This window comes from Periplaneta americana, chromosome 5 (genome assembly GCF_040183065.1).
Source record: "Periplaneta americana isolate PAMFEO1 chromosome 5, P.americana_PAMFEO1_priV1, whole genome shotgun sequence".
Taxonomy (NCBI): Eukaryota; Metazoa; Arthropoda; class Insecta; order Blattodea; family Blattidae; genus Periplaneta; species Periplaneta americana.
The window spans coordinates 138,471,447-138,497,520 of NC_091121.1; positions in this window are offsets into that span (position 1 = coordinate 138,471,447).

The following is a 26,074-nucleotide window of genomic DNA, read 5'->3' on the forward strand; positions in this document are numbered from 1 at the left end:
TGAAACTAGGAATACTGAGCATGAAATATGCGTTATAACTCGAAATTGGATTACTGAGCATGCGCAGAGCATTATAACTCGATCTTGGAATACTGAGCATGCGCAGTGCGCTATAACTCGAACTTGGAATATTAAGCATGCGCAGTGCGTTATAACTCGAAATTGGATTACTGAGCATGCGCAGTGCATTATAACTCGATCTTGGAATACTGAGCATGCGCAGTGCACTATAACTCGAACTTGGAATATTAAGCATGCACAGTGCGTTATAACTCAAAATTGGATTACTGAGCATGTGCAGTGTATTATAACTCGATCTTGGTATACTGAGCATGCGCAGTGCGCTATAACTCGAACTTGGAATATTAAGCATGCGCAGTGCGTTATAACTCGATCTTGGTGTACTAAGTTTGCGCAGAGCATTTTAAATCGAACTAGGAATACAAAGCATGCTCGGTGCTTTATAAATCGATCTTGAGATACCAAGCATACGCAGTGCGTTATAACACGAACGTGGATTACTGAGCATGCGTAGTGAGTTATAATTCGAACCTGGCATAGTAGGCATGCGCGGTACCCGTAACAACTCGAACATGGAATACTGTGCATGCGCAGTGCGCTTTGTCTCGAACTAGGAATACTGAGCATGCGCAGTACGTTATAACTCGAACGTGGGATAATGTGTATGCGTAGTGCATTATAACTCGAATATGGAATACTGAGCATGCGCAGTGCATTAGAACTCGAACTTGAAATACTGATCATGCGCAGTACTTTATAGCTCGAACTTCGAAAGCTGACAATGCGCAGTGCTTTATAAGTCAAACTTGGAATACTGAACATGTGCATTTTTTTATAAATATAATTTGAAACACTGAGCATGCGCAGAGTGTTATAACTCGATCTTGGAATACTGAACATGCGCAGTACGTTATAACTCGAATTTGGAATACTGAGATGCGCACTGCGTTATAACTCGAACATGGAATACTGAGAATGCGCAATTTTTTATAACTCTAACTTGAATACCGACCATGCGCAGTACGTTACAAATAGAACTTTTAATACTGAGCATGCGCAGTACATTATAATTCCAACTTGGTATACTGAACATACGCAGTACGTTATAACTTCAACTTGGTATACTGATTTTACAATGTCAGTCTTTATTTCCAGCTATGCTTATCTTATATATTTGGATTTATATTAACGTTTTCGATACGCAGTGTGTATCATCTTCAGATATATATGTCAGTATGTGTTGTAAAGACCTAGCCTCTTATTATGTGGTGGGTTATTCACGTGCTTGTGACCTATCATTGTTTTTTTTTAATTTAGCTACAATTGCTATAAAATATACTTGATACAGTGTGGGGTTGTTTGTTGTGATTTTGTTAAAAGTCTTTCTTTTGAAAGCACACATAGGTAAATAGAAAATTATGTTAAAACCAATATTATGACACATAACTATAAACAAATAAAATATACACTATAAAACACTATAAAACACTATAAAACACTGTAAACACTGTGGCACTTTTATCATGTTATGATTGGCTGTGTTAGCTTGTTATGTCGTAAAATTGGCTTGTTATTACTGTTTCTTAGTTAAAAAATACTGTCTTTCTGACGCACTTTCACTGATTATCTGTATTATGGGATTGTATGTTGTTGGAGATTTTGGAGTTTTTTTAGGCTTATTATTTTTTGTTGTTCATATTGACTACTGTGAAGATCACTGATGCTTTAGCTGTATGTAAGTTCTTAGACGTATATAATACAAGATATTTTTGTTGGGTCCGTATATCTAGTTCAGCCGTGCGTGTCTGCAAACAATTTACATTATATTAATAGGTTGAATTAAGATGGTTTTTTTAGTTGAAATTTATCTCGCGTCAAACTGATGCGTGGAAAAATACTTACAATTATAGCTGATGTCGGGGTGTTCCTGTGTGGTGCATGGCTGAGACTAGAATGGCGGGCTCAATTACAGTATTTTCTTAATGTACGTCATCTGGAATAGGAAGTGGAGGGGGTATTGGTGGGACCTGTGTGGTTGTTGTGTATGTTTGTTTTGGCGGGAATAATTTAAATAGGTTAAAAAGTGGGTTATTTGTATTGGCTATTTGTTCGTTGAGGAGGGGTTTTCCTGAGTTAAATTCTTTTATAATGTGGAATTGTTCCGCGGTGTCTATTGTGGAGTTATTTATGATTTTTAATATTTTTAATGTGTCATTTATATTTGTTAATTCATGATTTTCCTCGATGAGGTGCTGTGCAAATTTGGACTTGTTCCTATTGTAAATGAAATCGGAAGTGTGTTCGCGGTATCTAATTTTGAAGTTACGTCGAGTCTGACCTATGTATGTTTTGGGGCAGTTTTTACATTTCAATTGGTATATGCCACTGTTTAGTAATGGTTCGTTGTTGTTGGTTTTGTTCGGGATTATATTGTTTAGTTTATTGTTGGTGCTGGGAGCTATGTTGATGTTTTGTTTTTTGAAAAAATTACCGAGCTTGATTGATATTTTCCCGTAGGAAGTCAAACTGTACCATTGTTTTTTGTTTTTTCTTTTTTCGGGTTGGAGTGTAGTGGAATCTTTTTTATTTAGCTTTAATTTTCTTTTTCGTATTAATTTATTGATTAATTGGTTTTCATATCCGTTTTCTCTAGCTAGTTTTTTTATGTAATTTAGTTCTTTGTTATAATTATCTTTGTTTAGTGGGGTTGTAAGTAATCTGTCAATAAGAAAGCGGAATTTACTGATTTTGTGTGTAATGGGGTGCGTAGATTGTTTGTTTATGGAGTGTGTGGTTGAAGTTTGTTTTCTGTGTATGTTGAATGTTATTATTGGGAGTTCTATTGTTATGTTGAGGTCTAGAAAATTGAGACTATTTTTATTGTTACTTTGTTCTAGTGTGAATTTTATATTTTGGTGCAGTTTGTTGAACTCATTTAATATTTGATTGTCTATGTTTTGAGTGTTTTCATATAGTATTAATGTATCGTCGACATATCTCGCGTAAATACTAAAGTTGAATTTTTTGCTTAGGTTGTTTATGTGTTTGTATTCTAGATCTAGTAAGAATATGTTAGCTAAAAATCCGGAGAGGGGGTCGCCCATGGCTAATCCTGTTGATTGGGTGTATATTTTATTGTCGAATTTAAAGTAATTCTATTTTAGAGATGTTTTCAGTAATTGAGTAACTTGTTGGATTAGGTTATTGTCTAATTGGGCCTCGTTAAGTTTTCTAGTGACTATATTGATGGTTTCGTTTATTGGTATGTTGGTGTATAGATTAGTGACGTCTAATGAGAGTATTTTGGTGTCGTTCGTGGTTTTCAATTTTTGAAGTTTTTTTAGAATTTGTTTAGTATTGATGATAGTGTGTTGAGTGTCTTGGATGATGTTATTGTTTAGAAACTTATATAAATGCTTGTAAAGTTTGTAGTTTGGGGCTTCTCTACAGTTTACTATTGGTCTCATTGTCATTTCTGTGTTGTGGGTTTTGGGCAGTGTTTTTAGGTTGGGTGCTTTAGGGTTTTTCATAATCAAATTATGGGTTTTGTTTTTTGGTATGAAGTCTGGTGCATTTTTTATTGCAATTTTTATTTGTTTTTGATATGTTTCTGTGGGGTCAGATTTTAATTCTGTGATCTGGTTGCTATTGAAGAATGCGTTGGTTTTGTCTTAGTATTCTGTTTTATTCATCAGTACTATTGCGTCATTTTTATCTGCTTTTATGTGTATGATGTTGTTTTCGTCTAGTTTTTGTTTTAGTAATTTTAGCTCTTTGTGTTGTTTTTTGGCTGTTTTGAACTCTTCTTTTGTTGTTGGGTCTTTGACGTAATTCTCTATAATTTTTGCAGTGCTGTATTGTAAAAATTCTTTGTTTTCGTGGTCACTATTCTGAATAATATGTTGAGTTTCAATTGCTAGGTTTTCTATTACCTTGTGTATATTGCTTGGGGGGTAATTATGTTTGTAACCTTTATTTAGGATGTTTATTTCTTGATTGTTTAGTTTTAGAGTTGTTAGGTTTACTATTCTATTGTTGTGTGTAGAGTTGTTGGATTGTTTTTGTGGTTGATTATTGATTAGGTTGTTTAGCTTTTTCTGTAGTGTTTCGTATTTCTGTTGGATTACTTTGTTAGTTTCCTCTTGGCTATTTTTATAGATAGTATCCCATAAGTTGCCGGTAGATTTTGCTAATTGCAAATGTAGGTCTAAAGTAAGATAAGCATAGGTGGAAATAAAATCTGACACTGTAAAATATTAAGCTTATCGGCATCCCCAAAATGAAACAAATTGGTATACTGAGCATACCCAGGCCTTATAAGTCCAACAAAGCAATGCTGAGCATACGCAACGAGAGAGAGACTTGATCTGCGATCACTGAGCATGCGCAGTGTATCATAACACAAAACTAGAATTACTGAGCATGCGCATTGTATAAAAGCTAGGTGCTGGAATACGGATGATTCGCAGAGCGTTGTAATTCGATCCTGGAATACTGAGCATACTTGTGCGTTACAGCTCTAATTTGGAATATTAAGCACACGCAAAGAGTGAGTCAGAGACTCGAACTGGAAACATTGAGCGTGAGCAGTGTGTCATAACAGATATTCTGAATACTGAGCAAGGGCATTCCGTGATAACTGAAACTAGGAATATTGAGCATGAGATGTGCATTATAGCTCGAACATGGATTACTGAGTATGCGCAGTGCGTTGTAACTCGAACTTTTTATACTGAGCATGCGCAGCGCGTTATAATCGAACTTGGAATACTGAGTATTAGACGTGCGTTTTAAATTGAACTGGGAATACTGAGCATGCGCAGTGCGCTATAACTCGATCTTGGAATAGTGATCATACGCAGTGCGTTATAACTCGAACTCGGAATACTGAGCATGCGCAGTGCGTTCTAAATGGTAGTGAGAAAATTCAGCAAGCGAAGTGCGTGATAATCGAACTTGGAATTCTGAGCATGCGCAGTGCGTTATAAATCGAAGTGAGAAAACTGAGCATGCGCAGTGTGCTATAATCGATCTTGGAGTACTGAGCATGCGCTGTACGTTACATTTAGAACAAGGAATGCTGAGCATGTGCAGTGCGTTATAACTCGCACATTTAATAATAAGCAGGCGCATTGCGGTATAACTCGAATGTTGAATAATGAGCATGCGCAGTGCGTTATAACTCGGATTTTGCATGTTGAGCATGCGCTGTACGTTCCAACTCGAATTAGGTATACAGACCATGCGCAGTGCGTTATAATATATCGAACTTGGAATAATGAACATGCGCAGTGGATTGCAACTCGAATTTGGAATACTGAGCATGCGCAATGTGTTATAACTAGAACTTGAAATACTGAGCATGCGCATATTGTTATAACTCGATCTTGGAATACTGATATAATAAAGTTTAAATACACCATCTGTGCTTATGTAATTATATAAAGTATTTGCTAGTTTATTACATGAACGTTTTCGGCACTTGTGTGTGCCATCTTCATGTTCATGTAATAAACTAGAAAATATTTTATATAATTAGATAAGCACAGACGGTCTATTTAAACTTTATTATATTCTAACTTCCTTATCGGAAAACTCAACACAAAATGAAATTGGAATACTGAGAATGTGCAGTGCATTAGAACTCGAATTAGGAATACCGAGCATGCGGAATAAGTTATAATTCTAACTTGGTATACTGTAAATGCGCAGTACGTTATAACTTCAACTTGGTGTACTGAGCATGCGCAGGACCTTATAATTCCAAATTGCTATGCTGAGCATACACACCGAGAGAGAGACTCAAACTGGGAACACTGAGAATGCGCAGTATATCATAACACAAAACTCGAATTACTGAGCATGCGCAATGTGTTAAAGCTAGATCCTGGAATATGGATCATGTGCAGAGTGCTGCAAATAGATCCTGGGATACTGAGCATGCGTAGTGCGTTATAGCTCGAATTTGCAATACTAAGCACGCGCAAAGATTGAGTCAGAGACTCGAACTGGGAACAGTGAGCTTGTGCAGTGTGTCATAACAGATACTCTGAATACTGAGCAAGCGCATGGTGTGAAAAACGAAACTTGGAATACTGAGCATGCGCAGTGAGTTATAACTCTAATTTGGAGTACTGAGCATGCGCAGTGCGTCATAATCGAAGTTGGAATATTGAGCATACGCAGTGCATTATAACTCGAGCTTGGGATACTGACAATGCACATTGCATTATAACTCGAATGTGGAATACTTACCATGCGCAGTGCGTTACAACTCTAACTTGGAATATTGAGAATACGCAGTACATTATAACTCGAACTTGGAATACTGACCATGCGCTGTGCGTTTTAACACGAACTTGGAATACTAAGCATACGCAGTGCATTATAACTCGAACTTGGAATACTGACCATGCACATTGCATTATAACTCGAACGTGGAATACTGACCATGCGCAGTGCGTTACAACTCTACTTGAAATATTGAGAATACGCAGTGCATTATAACTCGAACTTGAAATACTGACCATGCACTGTGCGTTTTAACACGAACTTGGAATACTAAGCATACGCAGTGCATTTATAACTCGAACTTGGAATACTGACCATGCACATTGCATTATAACTCGAACGTGGAATACTGACCATGCGCAGTGCGTTACAACTCTACTTGAAATATTGAGAATACGCAGTGCATTATAACTCGAACTTGGAATACTGACCATGCACTGTGCGTTTTAACACGAACTTGGAATACTAAGCATACGCAGTGCATTTATAACTCGAACTTGGAATACTGACCATGCACATTGCATTATAACTCGAACGTGGAATACTGACCATGCGCAGTGCGTTACAACTCTACTTGGAATATTAAGAATACGCAGTGCATTATAAGTCGAACTTGGAATACTGACCATGCGCTGTGCGTTTTAACACGAACTTGGAATACTAAGCATACGCAGTGCATTATAACTCGAACTTGGTATACTGACCATGCACATTGCATTATAACTCGAACGTGGAATACTGACCATGCGCAGTGCGTTACAACTCTACCTGGAATATTGAGAATACGCAGTACGTTATGACTCGAGCTTGAAATACTGACCATGCGCAGTGGGTTATAACTCAATTTTGAATACTGAGCATGCGGAGTGCGTTATAACTGGAACCGAGAATAGTGAGCATGCGCAGTGTGTTATAGCTCGATCTTGGAATACTGAGCATGCACAGTGCGTTATAACTCGAACTTGGATTACTGAGCTAGCGCAATGCGTTATAACTCGAACGTGGATTACTGAGCTAGCGCAGTGCGTTATAACTCGAACGTGGATTACTGAGCTAGAGCAGTGCGTTATAACTCGAAGTGGGAATACTGAGCATGCGCAATGCGTTATAACTCGAACGTGGATTACTGAGCTAGAGCAGTGCGTTATAACTCGAAGTGGGAATACTGAGCATGCGCAGTGCGTTATAACTCGAACGTGGATTACTGAGCTAGAGCAGTGCGTTATAACTCGAAGTGGGAATACTGAGCATGCGCAGTGCGTTATAACTCGAACGTGGATTACTGAGCTAGAGCAGTGCGTTATAACTCGAAGTGGGAATACTGAGCATGCGCAGTGCGTTATAACTCGAACGTGGATTACTGAGCTAGAGCAGTGCGTTATAACTCGAAGTGGGAATACTGAGCATGCGCAGTGCGTTATAACTCGAACGTGGATTACTGAGCTAGAGCAGTGCGTTATAACTCGAAGTGGGAATACTGAGCATGCGCAGTGCGTTATAACTCGAAGTGGGAATACTGAGCATGCGCAGTGCGTTATAACTCGAACGTGGATTACTGAGCTAGAGCAGTGCGTTATAACTCGAAGTGGGAATACTGAGCATGCGCAGTGCGTTATAACTCGAACGTGGATTACTGAGCTAGAGCAGTGCGTTATAACTCGAAGTGGGAATACTGAGCATGCACAGTGCGTTATAACTCCAACGTGGATTACTGAGCTAGAGCAGTGCGTTATAACTCGAAGTGGGAATACTGAGCATGCGCAGTGCGTTATAACTCGAACGTGGATTACTGAGCTAGAGCAGTGCGTTATAACTCGAAGTGGGAATACTGAGCATGCGCAGTGCGTTATAACTCGAAGTGGGAATACTGAGCATGCGCAGTGCGTTACAACTCGAAGTGGGAATACTGAGCATGCGCAGTGCGTTATAACTCGAACGTGGATTACTGAGCTAGAGCAGTGCGTTATAACTCGAAGTGGGAATACTGAGCATGCACAGTGCGTTATAACTCGAACGTGGATTACTGAGCTAGAGCAGTGCGTTATAACTCGAAGTGGGAATACTGAGCATGCACAGTGCGTTATAACTCGAACGTGGATTACTGAGCTAGAGCAGTGCGTTATAACTCGAAGTGGGAATACTGAGCATGCGCAGTGCGTTATAACTCGAAGTGGGAATACTGAGCATGCGCAGTGCGTTATAACTCGAACGTGGATTACTGAGCTAGAGCAGTGCGTTATAACTCGAAGTGGGAATACTGAGCATGCGCAGTGCGTTATAACTCGAAGTGGGAATACTGAGCATGCGCAGTGCGTTATAACTCGAAGTGGGAATACTGAGCATGCGCAGTGCGTTATAACTCGAACTTGGATTACTGAGCATGCGCAGTGCGTTATAACTCGAACTTGCAATTCTGAGAATGCGCAATGCGTTATAATTAATTGAAATAATGCACACTCGCTTCATTACGGAATTCTTGCACATTCATTTATGCACGTTTCAATAATTTTCAGTTGGATCGCACGCATTTTTTGATGTGTAGAAATTATAGGTTATGTTTACTCTATCAGTACTTCTTCGATTTCTAAATTCGCAATTATGCATTGTATTTAAGCATAATGCTGTGTATAACTTGTAAATACAATTTGTCTATACTTCAATTGTCTTTATTCGTTTCATACTGTACTCCAATCCGAAGTCTGATTAATTCAATATGTTACTAGGGCTAACATAGCGCTAAGGTAGTTCCCTTCTTACTCATACACTACCTTAGGCTTTTATTATACTTTATCTAGGCTATAATATCAAATACATCTGCACAAAAAATAAATTCAACTGTTTTCACTTCAGAAAATACCGAAACCACCTCAGCGCTAGTTTTCGTTATAGTCAGCGATGTATCCAATGGAAGGGAGAAAGAAATTGGCTACCCTACCCCATTACCTCTTGGCTTAGTTGATTTATGAATGATATTTTATTGGCCTTCGGACACTTGAATAAACGACAGCTGCAATAAGGCAACTCCTAAGCAACTATATGTACAAGGTTATGTTACCATGTCGAATGTGAAAGCACAGTTATTCAAATTGCAGACCACCGCATTAATATAAGATTAGGCCTATTAGGACTAGTCTCATTGTGTGACCTTGCCTTAGGTGCAGAAGTCATGTAAGGGAATTGAATCTTAAACCTATCTGTTGGGCTCTCAGTTTGATCCACGTTTGAATCTATTGCTATTGTGAATTCATATTTTTTCACTAGATTTGTAAGACTCTCAAAGAATCGATTGACTAGAGGCTTGTTTAACTCAATTGATCTATTAAGGCTTGTCGATTCAGGAGTTCGGAGAGACAAATTCGGGTACTGTTTCATGAAATCCTAATAACAATTGCTTACCAGCAGTCTTTTTGTCACGGTTGAATGGATGAGGAATTTTTAAGGCCTCAGCGAGTTGAAAAGCTAGATTCAAAAACTCTTTCTTTGTGAGTGGTAATAATCTATCAGATCTCTCACATGATCCAATAGAACACCTTGGAATTCAGCATTGAACGTGGATTTAAAACGGCCAAGTGCAGGAGTGAATGTAATTTCCTTACCTCTTTTTACGGCAGAAACACGATCAATCAACGTACTTTTGGGGATATTGTATATTTCAGCAGCTTTGCGGATAGAAAGTCAGCCTGTTAACACTTCCTCTAAAGCCTGTCTCATAGAATCTGGATGTCATTTTCCATTGGAAGGTCTACTTATCTTTGGAGGCATCATGAACGTTCTATAAAAATATTAAACGAACATAAATTACATGAAAGAATATAACCGGTACTGCAAGAACAAGATGTGACCGGTCCTGGCTGACACACAGCGAGACATATAATATCTTTTATATAGCATCATTATGTTATGTAACATGGATCATGCACAAAAGCAATTCATAAATCATGACTGAATCGAATGACACAAGATTTATAACGATACTTACCGAATTGCCTTGGTGTCAGTCAATTTAGATTTAGGCGATTCGCGTCACAGCAAAAAGAAAATTCTTTCAATTGACTTTGTTAACGAATGGAATAAAAATCGGCTAACGCTAATTTTGTCAGGAGAAGAATATAATGCGTGCAGCTCTGCGTTGTGTACTTTCTCCATTCTTCTTTAGATTCATCCCTCTTAGCACCAAATATGTTCCTAAATACCTAATTCCTAAGCACCCAAAACCTCTGTTCCTCTGTCAAAGTGAGAGTCAATGTCTTACAGTCATACAGAAAAACTGGTAATATAACTGTTTTTTAAATTCTAACTTTCAGATTTTTTGAGAACGCACTAGATGACAAAAGCTTCTCAACCGAATAATAAGTTATGTACGGTACTCTTATACTCCCATTTCTTCTCCAATATCTATATAATACAAAACATATTATCAACAGTCGATCTATTAGGCCTAAAACTTCATTGATGTTCCCGAAAAATTTTATCTATATATGAAGTTAATATAAAATAAATAATTTGGGATTTAATAAACACAAACAAATTTTCATCAACCTAATGCTATCGTAGAAAACATTTAGTATAACATGAGACTATCTCGCAAATCAAGATTTCAGGTATAACTCCCTGTAAAGTTGATTTGAATAATTTCGAGGGAAAAATTGTTCCGGAGCCGGGTATCGAACCCGGGACCTTTGGTTTAACGTACCATCTCCTTCACTCTTCTCCTAGAGATAATGTTTAATTTCATGTTAGAAAAATCCTTTACACTCGAAAGAATCTGAAACCACGATACCTGAATCGACAGCAAAATAAAGTTTGCAGCAAGCTACTATAATGTCATTATGTATATGAGTTGAATGAGGACTTTCTTTCATAGACAAAACCTGTTATTCATAATTTTTAATCAGTGAAAAAAGTCATTCTTCACATTATTTTCAATATTTCAATTAATTGAAAGAAAATATTTAATATTAATTTGATAATCGTACATTTAAATCTATCGTTGTGCAACTAATGGTTTGCAATGTAGGGAGCAATACAATGTAACCAATTTTCCATTGTTATAGCAATGAATGGAACTGTGTGAGATATACCCATCCTTATGTGATGTGGAGGTTGACGGTTACAATAGGGTGAGTGAGGGAGCGAGAGGTCAGGTCGTGCTAGCCCTCCAGGTGACGCGATTTAAATATTCATCTCCTTGACTGTTTCCAAGAGCGAACCGCAAAATCTACCTACCCCTAGTGTCTATGAAACAAGGTGTACAGTCCACGACAGCTGACAAGTACCGGAAATACCGGACCACCCCTTTGTCAATTAGCAACAGATTTTGTACCTAAGCCACATTTATATATAAATTCTAAATTATAGACATCAGCTCAAAGAATTTGAGTGACCACAAGGGTCCTGAATACAATAAACATGTATAATAATGTGATGTGATACATTAAAGAAAAAAGAAAGTTAATTGTTTAAGGCAAATATAAGTGGATTACTTGAAATACAGATGATGTAATATTTGAAGAGAATCCTTGATAATATTTATAAGGACAGACATTACATAATCAAAAGGAATGTGAAGTTCCTTAAGATAATTCCATGTGAATTTGGAAATAGAACATCTACTGCCAAATAGCAAACCAATGATAGACCATTATTTAAGAGGGACGTTGTACTTTTGAAAAAGATACGGCAGACAAGGTTCATATATGGACTTCTTCTCAATATCAACTTCGGTGGCCTGATTTAGGTTTCTTTCGAAACGGATAGTAGGGTCAAGAACAAGAGTACTGAAAGCTCAGATCAACGAATATATTGATAGAATGGTCTCGGGTCCGATTTGAATTGATATTTTATTTGCATTTATCTTTTGTCGGCTTCGTGTTAATTCCTTCCATAAATAGTGTATCCTGCCTGTGAATTCTCCATAGTCTTCACAAGGCTCAAAGTTAAATTATCGTAATCAGTATCACAATAAATAATGTGCAACAGACAGAAAAGAACTCAATTTGATGAGCAATTCCATGAAAATGTCATACTGAGGTGAACTTCTTGAAATTGATGTAGGACTATTTTTGTTGAAGAAATGTGTTTCTTTATACTTTAAATTGACTTATTTCGTAAGATAATGTTTCAAATATTCTTTCTTTTAGTCTATAACTTGCTGCAGATCTTGTCATATTCAAAATACTTTAAAAAGCACGTATAGATACGTATACTTCGTGTCACAATTTGGACATGTAAATTTGTTATATTTCGAGCCGAATTTTTAGTATACTACATTTTGGTCTTTCCTTGAAGTAAATATGAAAATAGTTGAAGTATCCTAAGATCCTAAAAATACTTAAAATCATTATAATTATTTGTACTGTAAGTTACGGTCAGTCCGTCACAATAAACATACAAAAACTCTTCCACACAGCACAATAATCGACAGATTAAAATTTTCTTTGGTATTCTGCGTTATTATTATATGAAAATAAAAAAGTATTACAACAATTTCTTCTAAAGTAATTTAGTTTTCCGCAGCGGCATTGTGTGTGACTGACATGTGGCGCTCTCAGCTGTTATGCTGAACTGGTGATAAGTGTGCAGTAATTACACCTGAAAAGAGCAAAATGAGATTCAGGCAGCTCATTGGAGCAATAAGCAGGTCTCAATATTTACTGCTGTTGCCTGGTTTAAACAGGAAGGTGACAGGGAAGTTCAGAAGAAATCTCCTGCATTAGTGTCAGATTATGTAGCACATGACATATATGTAGTGGATGTTTGTCTATGAAAAGTGCTTTCGGAAATTTTGGCTATTCTTCCGAACATTGAGGTGGTAAAAATATTTTCAGATGGAGCAGTGAGTCATTTTAAATAGAAGTATACATTGAGCAATGTGACATTGCTTGCTCGCATATTTGGATTTAACATAGAATGGAACTTCTTTCAGTCATATCATGGCAAAGGGGCCATGGATGTGATTGGAGGCCAAGTGAAAAGGATGGCTGCGAAATTGGGGAAGAAGATACAAAGCGCTACAGAATTTTGTAACACTATGAGCAATGAAAACATACAAATTATTGTTCAGGAGGTAGCACAGATTGAGATAGACGAAGGAAAGAAGTATCTCGAAAAACGATATGAATATCTTGTACCTATTCCGGTATCTCATGGAGTTCATTACGTGAAAGTGTTAGATCCCTATGTCATAGAATATGCACAACTGTTTTGTGAACAATCAGTGCGAAAGATCCACAGGTTCCGTGTATGAAAAGAAACTAAAGTTTGTTCAGATAACAAGTGACATATTGACAGTGTTCCTGAAGTACATACTTGTTAGACTAAATGAGTGAGTCAACGAGTGCCGTGGAGTACTTCTACGTGTTTAGTTCCAATGGTTCAAATTCAATCTAAAAGTAGAACTCAACATTCTAATCTATTATTATGAACATAATATATAACAGCCATAGGCATGGGAAATATAAACTGTGATCTGCGTCACCTTATCGTAATCGATAAGGAGGTCAGTGCCATATTGTTAGGAAAGCGCTTGAATAACGTAACATACGTCTTACGCTGGGGAGTTGATGCCATATAGAGTGATAAGCGCTGTCAAGGTTGCTGTAACACTCTTAGGCCCAATTGCAGAAAACTCCCCGACTAAAGATCAACTTTGATCGAAGATCGAAAAGTGAACCGAGTTCAGACACTTCTTCTATTGTATAAAACTTTTCTGCGATAAAATTACCTTGGTTCAAATGCAATCTAAGTTCACGTGAAAAGGATTTGGCAATATCGCATAAATAGGTGAACCATGTGATGCGCGGACCATGTTGTACAGGTTTGTTCAGTGTTGCCAATCTCGCGACTTTAACTCTTTTTCAACAACAATTTATTTTAACTTTTATATAGCATAAATAGGGATATAGCGACCTTTTTAGCACCCCATAGTGACATAATTTAATCTTTCTTTGTTGATAATGAGAAATCTAGCGACTTTACAACTACTTTTTGGCGACTTTCCGTACACTCTGTTGCAGACACTGGTTTGTTTTGTGCAATGTAAATAATGGCGGACAATAAGAAGAAGGTTGACCGTTCTCCAAATTGTTATCATGCTATGGTGTTTGATACTGCTAAACATAATAAAGCTTTATAAAACGACAATTTTCGTTTAGTAATACAGTTAATTGAACATTTATTAATGTACCTATCATATCCATTAATAATTAATGGTTGTTATAAACATAATATAATTATAGGTTATGTTATTTGATACTGCTGAACACGATAGAGCCTTATATAATATAAGAATGTTTGTATATTAAGGCAAGAAATTGAAAAAATATATATATATATATGTATATATATATATAAATGTACTTTCCATATCTAATAATTATAATAATGGATATTTTATTTGCACAATCTGTCACTCGTATGTTTCAAACAGAAAAGAAATAACTGAACTTGGATCATCTAACTTAATCGGAGAAATTTCTTCAATCGAAGTTGACTTTGGTTTGAGACAAATTAATCTCAGATTAGACTTTATACAACACAAAATTCCAAATTCAGCTAGAACAAGAATCAATTTATCCTCTGATCTAATATTAAATGGTTTATACAATCGGCCCTTATAGTCCTAAAATTAAACACCAATGCGTATGGCCATCAGCCTGGCGTGATTTGTTGGACATCGAATTAATTAATTCCGATTAAAGACTTCGGCAATGAACTGAACTATGTATGAGTCTGGTGAAAATGTTACAGGATGTTTGCCCCTTCATTCTGTTTACTCCAAAATGAACGCTTTGCAGAAAAAAAGCTCATCATTAAATTAGATTTCAGACAAGCGCAGACTTGTTTCTGTGTTAATTGTATGCGGAGTTGAATTAGACTTGTCTCGGTCACTTCGCTTTCACAGAACCGGTAGCATGTAATTGATAAACCAGTGGTCAAATATACAGAAGCGGCTTGCTCGTGTCAGTCCTCTCTCCATTATTTAGGTGACCTCAACCGCAACGGCGACACCTTGTTTGTGCGGCTTAATGCGGTAACAGTAAAGCATTCAGGTATTTACTCTTATAATTAACAAAAGAATCTGTTAACATCATTTAACAATTCTGTAAAGCTAATAAAATTGTGTCATAATATCCGATTACTGAAAATCTTCGGAAAATATTGTACCAATCTATACAGAACATGAAAACAGGGTTTAAAAACATTCAGTTTTCCTATGGTGGATTCTTTTATTCTCGAATTTTTTTTATCTGCACGTCCTGCTCTGTAAATAAAGCGTGAAATTATGACTTACGTTGCTATCTTAAAATCTGTCTAGGTGCACCCTGGAACACATCGACCTTTTGCAAGGATAACGATAATAATGGAAGAGCGTGGTATTCAGGCATGGTGAACGCGCAGATATCCACTGAAATTTCCAACAGAAATGATCTCTGTTCATCACAAATTCTGTATAGTTAAATCAAGATTTTAACAAGTGCCTCCCGTGTGAAAAGGCGATGATTTGGGCATTGGCTAATGGTACACCGAATTTCAAACCATACGTGTTAGAGCAGCGGAAGACAGTTTCATACTGTGTGACGTTCGTGGGGGAAGAGCACATCCCTCTTTTCGTGTAATGTCAGGTGAGAGCATCGTAATGCAAAGTTGCCTAAATAAACAGTGTTTCTTTGAGTTAAGAGAAGAAATAGCATTATTCATGACTAGTCTAAATCAGCCTGTCCCCGAGTTGCAAGAAAAAACCTGAATTTGCGACTTGGCTTTCCATGCGGATTTAACAGATCACTTAAATTATTTAAATACAGTACCTCACTTCAGAGCAAGGATCTCATCGTAACAGATATATACTATAAAGTTGAAGCGTTAAAATTGTCATTGGCTCTATGGATAAATCAACTGCTGGCTGAAAACTGTGCATTTTTCAAAGTTATCGCAAATGCGTGATCCGGACATTAGTCTCTTTGAACAGTATGTGCAAATTCTACAAGATCTTCTTCGCCAGTTGAGTCGAAGTTTCAAGATGTAGAACAGTTTGTACTATATTTCAGCTCTTTACAACCCCTCCTTCCTCAGATATCATAGATGTTCCCAGCAGATACCAATTGGAACTGTTAAATTTACAATGTGACGAATTGTTGAAGGACAAATATAAACACAACAAGGACTTGGTTGACTTTAACAGGAATTTCAACCAAGCCAGATTCCCGAGATTGTATGCATTTGCTGCACAGGTATTATGTGTGTTTGGTTCGTATGGTTGTATGCGAACAATTTTTTCTGTTATGAAACTTGCTAAACCTAAATCAAGAAGTACCTTGTCAGATCACAACCTAACATGCAGTCTTAATTATATAGGCCCTATTGCCCAGTCATTATGTCCCAAAATTGATAAATTAGTTAAAGAAAAAAGAAACAAAAATTGCAGAAAAATGTCAACATAATTAATCGTTCTGTGCTTTCTTCCAAATTACAGAGAAAAGAAAATGTACTTTGTATGTATTTTTCATAAAATACAGCAAAGGTTTAATTATTTCTAATTATTTTTAAACACGTTGTGTGATTGCAGTCATTATAAATAAAGGATATCTTGACGTACAAATGAACGTGCATAATAAAAACTTGTATTATTTTATTATATATTTGTTTCGCCAAATTAACTGAAATGAAATACTACGTGATTATTAGATACAGGAAGGTGTCCAGCGTATGAGACTGTCTTTGCTATAGATTGATTTTCGCATAATAGAGCAGAAATTGAATTATTTATAACTAGCCGTACCCGTGCGCTCCGCTGCACCCGTTAGGAATAAATATAAATTAATTACATAATTAAAATAGGACATCTGATCCAGGGAACATTCGTGTTTGATAGAAGGATAAATCGTTTAATATGTTACTTAATTTAAATTGCATCCAAATAATTAAAATGCGATCATTTTGGTCCAGAGACACTCATTTGGTGAAATGACAATTCCTTTAACATGTTTCTTAATTTTTTATTACATTCAACCATCGTTTAATGAAGATTGACATCATTTAGATTTAATGTGTATTTTTTATTTCACTTGTTATAGGTTACCATTGAATTATGGTAATAACTTAATTTTAACCCTTGTTTTCTACGTATTCAGTAAATGGCGCTTGGCCCACTATGGTTCTGAACCCTTCAAATAACTTAAATTGTATTATATAATATTACATATTATATTATATTATATTATATTATATTATATTATATTATATTATATTATATTATATTATATTATATTATATTATATTATATTATATTATATTATATTATATCAGAATTTACTGTAATAACATTATAGCATTATGTCCATCTAGAGAAACTACACTTTCCAATGGTGAAGTAATAATTAATTATACAAATCGGTTAATTTAGCTTCCGATATTACTTCATACAAACACAGAAATATTATCTGTAGGCTATCTTTCATAGCTTTCGATTGTTGCTGTCCAAGGCCTCTTATAGACGAAGTCATTTGTTTTTTAATTCATTACACGGCCTTAGATGGCAGTTATTTTAATTTTAAAACTCATTTATCTCATTAAATATCAGTCCTATCAAAATGTTTGAAGGAATAAACCTTATCGCAAATTATTTTTAAAGAAACTTTTGTTATGTAACATTTTTCATAAAAATCAATAATAAGCAAGTTATTTCGATTTATTTAATTCAGGCTCCCTTATAACCCCCCTTTTATATAATGTATTTTGAATGCCTAAAATCTAAGTTACAACGAACTTAATTTATATTCCAATTTTCATCGAAATCCGTTCAGCCATTATCGCGTGAAAAGGTAACAAATATACAGACAGACAGACAGACAGACAGACATACAAACAAAAATTTCAAAAAAGTGATTTTCGGTTTCAGGGTGGTTAATTATATATGTTAGGACCAATTATTTTTGGAAAATCGAAAATTACCAGAAAAATTTCGGCTACAGATTTGTTATTAGTATAGATCAGTACATAAAATGTGCAATTGAGTTAACATTACCATTGGGATATCCAGGCATTAAACTGTATTATGAACGCAGATCACTTTTATTCATCGCCTAAATCACTGCTACCTGCACGCCAAATACCCTCCCCACCCTCCCTGCAAACTGCTGTCCACATTTCACATATCCTGCACAGACGTCGAATTCGAGACGGCAGAGCGGAGAGAGGTGACGTCACAGTGCTGTATCCTGTCCTGGTCTGTGTTAGAGGATGAAGAAGAAAATATAATGTGATTACACTGTAAAAGGTAAGACTATTTACATTAATAACAATCGACAGCCCAGTTCAAAAGGGAAACAACTCAGAATTTAAAGTTCTGAGAAACCAGAAATTTAAACCTTCATGTTGCTATCTTACTTACTTTTCATAACTTAGTCACTAAGCCAATGTATTCTGTAGTTAAAGTTACTTTAGAATTATAGTAAAAATAACAAAAACGTATCTGAGCTTCTTGTTCAGCCTACGTGTTTGTTGCCGCCACCAAAGACAACTCAGAAGTAACATATGCTAGAGCGAAGCCTTGAAGTGACGTTTCACGCACACGTAATGAGTATGACCACGGTCCATTGAAAGAAACGGTACGTCGATGGCTACTCTCCCATATATATATATAAGTACAAAAGGTAAGGGATAATTTGAAATAACAGCACTATTAAAACCTTTTGGAAGATAAGCAATAGTACATCTATACTTAAAACATTTCACTCCTACCCCATACAGCAAGAATATGTACAGAATGTGTAAAACCGCAAGACATGCACGATTGCGGTTTACACTGCGAAAACTCAACCGTGTTACGGTTTGTGATATGTGAGATGCAGTTATTGGAATAATTAGTAGAGCTTTGCGAATGTCTGATGATTCATGTATGATCTGCGGTTGTGGCGGATTTTATTTAGCGTTATTCAACGAGGCGTGAACTCAATAGGATTCCGTTAAAATGAACCTGATGTTTTAAATTGTTCAAATAAAACCGGCCATCGCTAATAAAAGGAAAAAAAATTAAACGACAGATGACGGACATCGGCTTCATAAAATCCCTGTAGTCTGGAGGTGAACCAAAGTTTAACAGCATTTTTGCACCTTTTCTTCCGAAGAAAATATGTTGTCCTCTTCAGGTTTTTATTCAAAAGTTAAAAAATGTCAAAATCGCATAAGATAAGACTAGGTTGTAAGGGGGTGTGGTTAATCACGCGGAATTCGTCTGAACTGAATGCCATAACCGAATCGATAAGATGGTACAAAGCAATGAATCATGTGCTTGAAGAGCGACCATAAAAACTTCAAAATAAAGCAAAATAAGGTAATTGTACAATAAACCTAAGGTAGCGGTGCTTGCCTACAGGCCATCCTCCAAAAATAAAGCCGGTGTGGTAGTGTTTCCCAGCGGAACATTTGCAACTCGTCCCTTGTTAATCTGACAGTGTGAGCTCGAGCACTGTCCTGAAATAAAATCACTCTTTTTTTCAAGAAGTTTGGGCATTTTTTCCTTCGTGTTTTGCCTAAGCTCATCACGGAGATCTACATAAAAAGCTAACGTTTGTTGTGGCTTAAAGAAAGTCCACGTGATTGTGCCTAATTTTAAAGAAGCCACTGTGAACGCAATAAGTATTTAGTTCGTTTCCCTGTAGGAAACGGCATTTTGTTTATTCAGTCGTTGCTAAGAGACAACAAGACTCTTGTATTTTATGTCATGCTCTTAAATAATAATAGTACATTATGCAACGAGCCTATAATGATAGTAATTAAGACGCGAGTATGTTTGTTTATGAAAAGAGCGCAAGCGAGTTTCATAATTTTCATACGAGCGTCTTAATTACTATTATAGGCAAGTTTCATACGACTTTTTATGCTCGATCATATTTCTAACTTGAAATTATTCAGAAGTATTCATTTTATTCGCATCTCACTGAAGAGCAGAACTGACCTTGTGCAAGCTCGTAAATTGTGAGATGTTCGCAGACGCGAAAGTATTGATTTTTTCCGAGGAACAATAATATCATTGACCTTGATATAATTTAGAGAAAAGCATGAACTAATTTTGATATAACCTGGAAATTGATTTAGAATTGAAAAACAAGATGACAAATTGAATTTATTTGAATATTATTTACAATTAACGCTAATTATTATAGTAACAGAACATAACCTTCTGAGACAGTATTGGATTTCCAGCCTCTGTGACGTTTCCCTCGTTGTCTTTCGATTGCATATCCGAGAATAATCGAAAACCTGAACTTTAATGAATAGGTGTACTTTAATGATATGCATTAAAGGGCTGCTACCAGGTGTATAATTACTACATTTCGGCATGATCGAGCATAATATTACTAAGTTTATTCTATGTATAATGTTTTTAATATCCTCATTGTTTTCTTTTGTTTCTGTATAATATTTCTATGTATTAACTTTCATATTTCTTGAATTAAATGGCAGTTCACCCGAACACTAGCTTTGCTAATACGCGTAGGCTATAACTAAATATGAATATATCGATATAAGAATAAGTTTTGTATCACTCCTGATCTAATTTTGTGGCGATTTTATTTTCTCTTCCCGAACGGATCAGACTGTAAAGAAGAATATAAAAATGTACAAGTTAGAAATACGGTTCATAATTGTGATGCTACAAATAACACTTATATTGTACTTCCCTATGCTGGATTAAGGACAACACAAATTCATTATGGTTATATAACATAAGCTTAAAAGTACTTAATGAACTCTCACTATGTATATAGACGTTACCAATAAATAAATTGCAATCCCAAATAAGAATAGTTAAAGACAAGGCTTGATGTGGCATAGAGGAACATAAATAGCAGGATGGTATACTATATGGATTTTATATTTTGTTTATGAGCTTACACATACATAATGTTATGTCTAAGGGTAGATCTTTCACTGCACAACCAGCATTTTTCAATATTTCCTATTTTCTGCCTTCCTCTTAGTCTCCACATATGATCCATATATCTTAATGTCATCTATCATCTGATATCGTTTTCTGCCCAGAACTCTTCTCCCGTTCACCATTCTTTCCAGTGCATCTTTTAGTAGGCAGTTTCTTCTCAGTCAGTACATCACCCATTCCCTCTTTCTGATCAGTTTCAGTATCATTCTTTCCTCACTCACCCTTTCAAACACAGCTTCATTTCTTATTCTTTCTGTCCACTTTACATGCTCCATTCTTCTTCATATCCACATTTCAAATGCTTCTAGTGGATTCTTTTCACTTCGTCGTAATGTCCATGTTTCTGCACTGTACAATGCCACACTCCACACGAAGCACTTCACTATTCTCTTTCTTAGTTCTTTTTCCAGAGGTCCGCAGAAGATGCTCCTCTTTCTATTAAAAACTTCCTTTGCCATTGCTATCCTCCTTTTGACTTCCTGGCAGCAACTCGTGTTATTGCTTATATTACACACCAAGTATCTGAAGCTGTCTACTTGCTCTACTGCCTCATTTAGAATTCGCAAGTTTACCTTCTTTATTTTTCTTCCGACAACGATGACCTTCGTCTTATATCTGAGCCCTATTGGTTAGATATTTATCACTGATAAAATGGTATAAAAAGTATTTTAGCACTTTTAACAATGTATTATATTAAATTGGATAAATCACTATTTTTTTTTAATTTTGCATTTTAAATGGTATATATGTATATTCTTAATTATTACATTTTTATATATATATACATATATATACATATATATGTAATTTAAATTAACTGACAACGTTTATGTAGGAGTTATTCACTCCATTATTATTACTGTTATTGTTACTACTATTATTATTATTATTATTATTATTATTATTATTATTATTCGTGCATAATTGCTTATTATGTCATTACTGTCTGCTTATTAAGTTATTCAACCATTTAACATAACGGTCTTCATCACTTGACTATTATGCCTCACATAATTTGTCTATTTCTTCTTTCTATTGTTTATGTTGACATCTCACTCTACTCCATTGCCCACTTAGTTGTATCTTGAATTCTTCAGCCATTGCTTCTCTGTCCTATTCTTGGGTGACACCAGATTGACCTTTATGTTCCTCTGGATGGGTCCATTCTTGATACATTTGATATTTTAAGGTCGTTTTGCCACTTTTATAATTTCTTCGTTTTTGATCCTGTCTTTAAATGCAATGTCTAATATGTAGCTGATTTCACTTTGTATTGGCATATCGCTAGTTTAGATAATATTTTTTATGTTTCATAAAAGAGTGTAGGTAGAACATAGCTATTGGAAGCTATATATTTTTATAGAATTCATATCTTCTTTCAAGCACAATAAAGAATAAACTACGGAATTTTCCCCATGCTGAAGAGATTCTTCTTTCGATTTCTATGCTCATACTCAGTTGAAAGAATATAGTTTGTCCAAGACATACATTATGTGAAACGAATTCCATAATTAAGTTCTTTACTTTCACTGAGCATTCTACGTAAAATTAGTATTTTTTCTTTTCTTTTGTTTTAGTCAAAGTGCTACTTCTTTACTTTTCATACATATCATTTAACGTTCCTTCTGTCATTTTTTTGACCTGGCAAACAAAACTACGTCTTCTGCAATTCGCAAATTTTACAATCTCTTTTTGTTTATAAATGTTCCACAAAATTGATTCCATTTAAGTTTGCGAAAAACTTCTTCCAGAGTACTATTAAAGTTTTTTAGACTCTAGTAAATAACGTATAGATTAATAATAATGATAATAATAATAATAATAATAATACGGTAATAATAATACGATAATAATAATAATAATAATAATAATAATAATAATAATAATAATAATAATAATAATAATCCGTGGCGCTACAGCCCGTGAAGGGCCTAGACCGACCAGCCGGCTGCTGGCCTCACGCCCACATGCCGAAGCAGAGGTGGACGATCATCAAACCAGAATGGAGGTATCGTGTGGTTAGCACGATGATCCCCCCAGCCGTTATAGCTGGCATTCGCAACCGAATTTTGCTACCTATCGTAGCTCTCCAAGTGCATCACGATGCTGGGTGGGCACCGGTCCCATACACTGGCCGAAATTTCATGAGAAAATTTCTTCCCCCATGAGGACTCGAACCAGCGCGCATTCCGTAACGCGAGTCCTAGGCAGGATGCCTTAGACTGTGACGCCATTAGATTAGTTTAAATTATATTCGAATAGGAACAAAACTAGACGCGCATGTACCTCAAATATCTGAACTCATTGAACCCCCAATTTTGGATCTTATCATTGTGTCCATAATTATGCCGGAGAATAATTTTTGTAATTTTCTGGGTATGCATTTGTTGTATCACAGTGCTTGCAGAGCTGATTTTTAGAGCTGAAGAAAAGAACGTAAAAATATGAGATAACATTTTGAATTATAATCATTTCATCTAGCGATAGGCATTTTGTGTAACTTAAATCTACGACACAGGTCAAATGACAACTTCCTTCTGGAAGAAAGCATACTAAGAATTCGTGAACGACATTATATTTTCTGCTTCTTTAATACTGGACGCCTTCGTTAACCTATTATAGCGTTTTCTTCACAAATTTTGACAAAATTATTTAAGTCTTGAGAATCTTAGAAATATACTAAGAATATATTACGTACTTATTATATTCGAGTATCAGAAATAGCTGCAGTTGCATACAGACATCCAGGGTGCGAATTAAGATTACTGATGAGGGGGGAGATAAAATCCTAGAGAGTGAATACCGTACATAACATTATCGTTATTTTCATTCGATACGCCTCAACGCTTTGTCACACTGAATACCTTGTCTTGCATCTTGATCATAATAATAACTATAGCCTTGAGCATGCTTAAGATATGATGTGTAATTCCTAAGTTATTGATTGTTGTCAACTTGCCGGTGATGATAATACAGAAATATTATTTTCTTTTCTTACTTTATAATTTATAAAGTATAATCGTATTAAAATAATTATATTTTGTGAGGGGGATAGAAGTTATCCCTGGCAGAGATGTTAATATAAATTTATGAGAGGGGGATAACTTTCTAACGGGGGGGGGGGAAATCTCCCTATCTCCACCGTTAATTCGCACCCTACAGACATCTGAAAGTGAAATAAAAAACTGTGGCAGAAAATGGTCAGAGAGTTCTCATTCTGGGACATCGTCCACTACACGAAACTTTTAGTTTCAAATTTCCAAGAAGGATATCGTAATAATTGCTTTCTTTAAAATTCATTACCTTCGATCTGGCTTGAAGTCATGAATTTTGAGTCTAATAATTGCAAGCAGCATAATCATTGGACTACAGATGAAACTTGTACCAGTGCTCAGTTCCAACAAAACTTTTTGACCGTACTTTACTAGAGTTGTTATAAAAAATAATAAAATTTAAGGAGTACGTAGTTGATGTCGACGTCACGGATTCGGTATTTACATTCAGTTATCAATGCTGAAATGTTTGAGACAGCTACAGGTTACATTCAGTGTGTCCGAGAATAGGGGTCCAATTTAAGAAAGAATAAATACATCAATTACAGTGAAAAATTGAATTTACATATAAATAGAAAGAACCTTTAATTTTGTATCAAAACAGAACACTTTTAGTTGTAAAATGAGATCTAATATAATTGAAACGATTAAACGAAGAGCTGCTTGTGTTTCATGCCTTATATAATTAAAATCAGCTACATGCGTCCAACGTAGGTTTTAGAGTATCGTGTAGTGGTTCTGTTCTAGATTTAAGTCAATTAGCAAGTGAGTGACTAGCGTAATGTATATTGACAGCGTTGCAAATAAAAGAATCACTAGGAATTCCAAAAGTATCTGACCAAAATTTTGGGCGCATTAAATAATCTTTCCCTACGAAGGCCACAAAAATCAATACGAACGGTCTCTATATAACTGCAGCTTCCTCGTTCCAGCGTTCATAATGTGCTTCACAAACGCTTATATATGCATGCGTATAAATTCCAACTGTTACATCACACTAAAGCAAAGGATCGTGCGCTTAGAGGGCGGTTTTGTGTTGAAATGTTACTAGAAATGGATGAAAATGGAAATTTCCTCATATTTGCTTCACCAACGAAGCAACATTCCATTTTAATGGTACTGTAGACAGATACACCTCTAGAATAAGAGTAAACCAACCGTCTCAACAAAATATGGATCACTAAAGATATCTACAGAAAAAGTCAAAGTTCGGTGTCTTTTGATAAAGGTTAACGTGACTGCGTCTTTTTTTTTAAGAAGCCACTTCGAAAAGTCACAAGTACATGGTAATTTTAACCGATCATGAAGTATTTTAATTATCTGGAGATAAATCGTTGCAGCACAATGGATCTGCATCTCACTATGCATAGATAATGGGGAATTTTTAAATTATCATTTTCGAAACAAATGGATTGGAACAGGTGGATTGATAACTTGGCCCCAATCTCGCCGTATTTAACACCTCTGGACATATTTCTGCGAAGCTGTGTGAAAAACATAGCCTATCATCTCAGAATTCCAGGCATTATAACTCTGTAATGATAGAATAAGGGAAGCAGTATCTTCAGTTATGGAATTTTATTGATCCTTGCCAACACTTTGAACCAGACTCCTTATTAAATCGCTTCTCGTACTGTTCTTTAACGTGAAGTAAACTTGGCCCGTTCTGACGTTCTACTCTATACGACCGGAAATAATGTTCCGCGATAAACACCTTCTCCTCTGTTGTGAGAAACATAACACAACTCTGAATTCACAGTATGTCAAA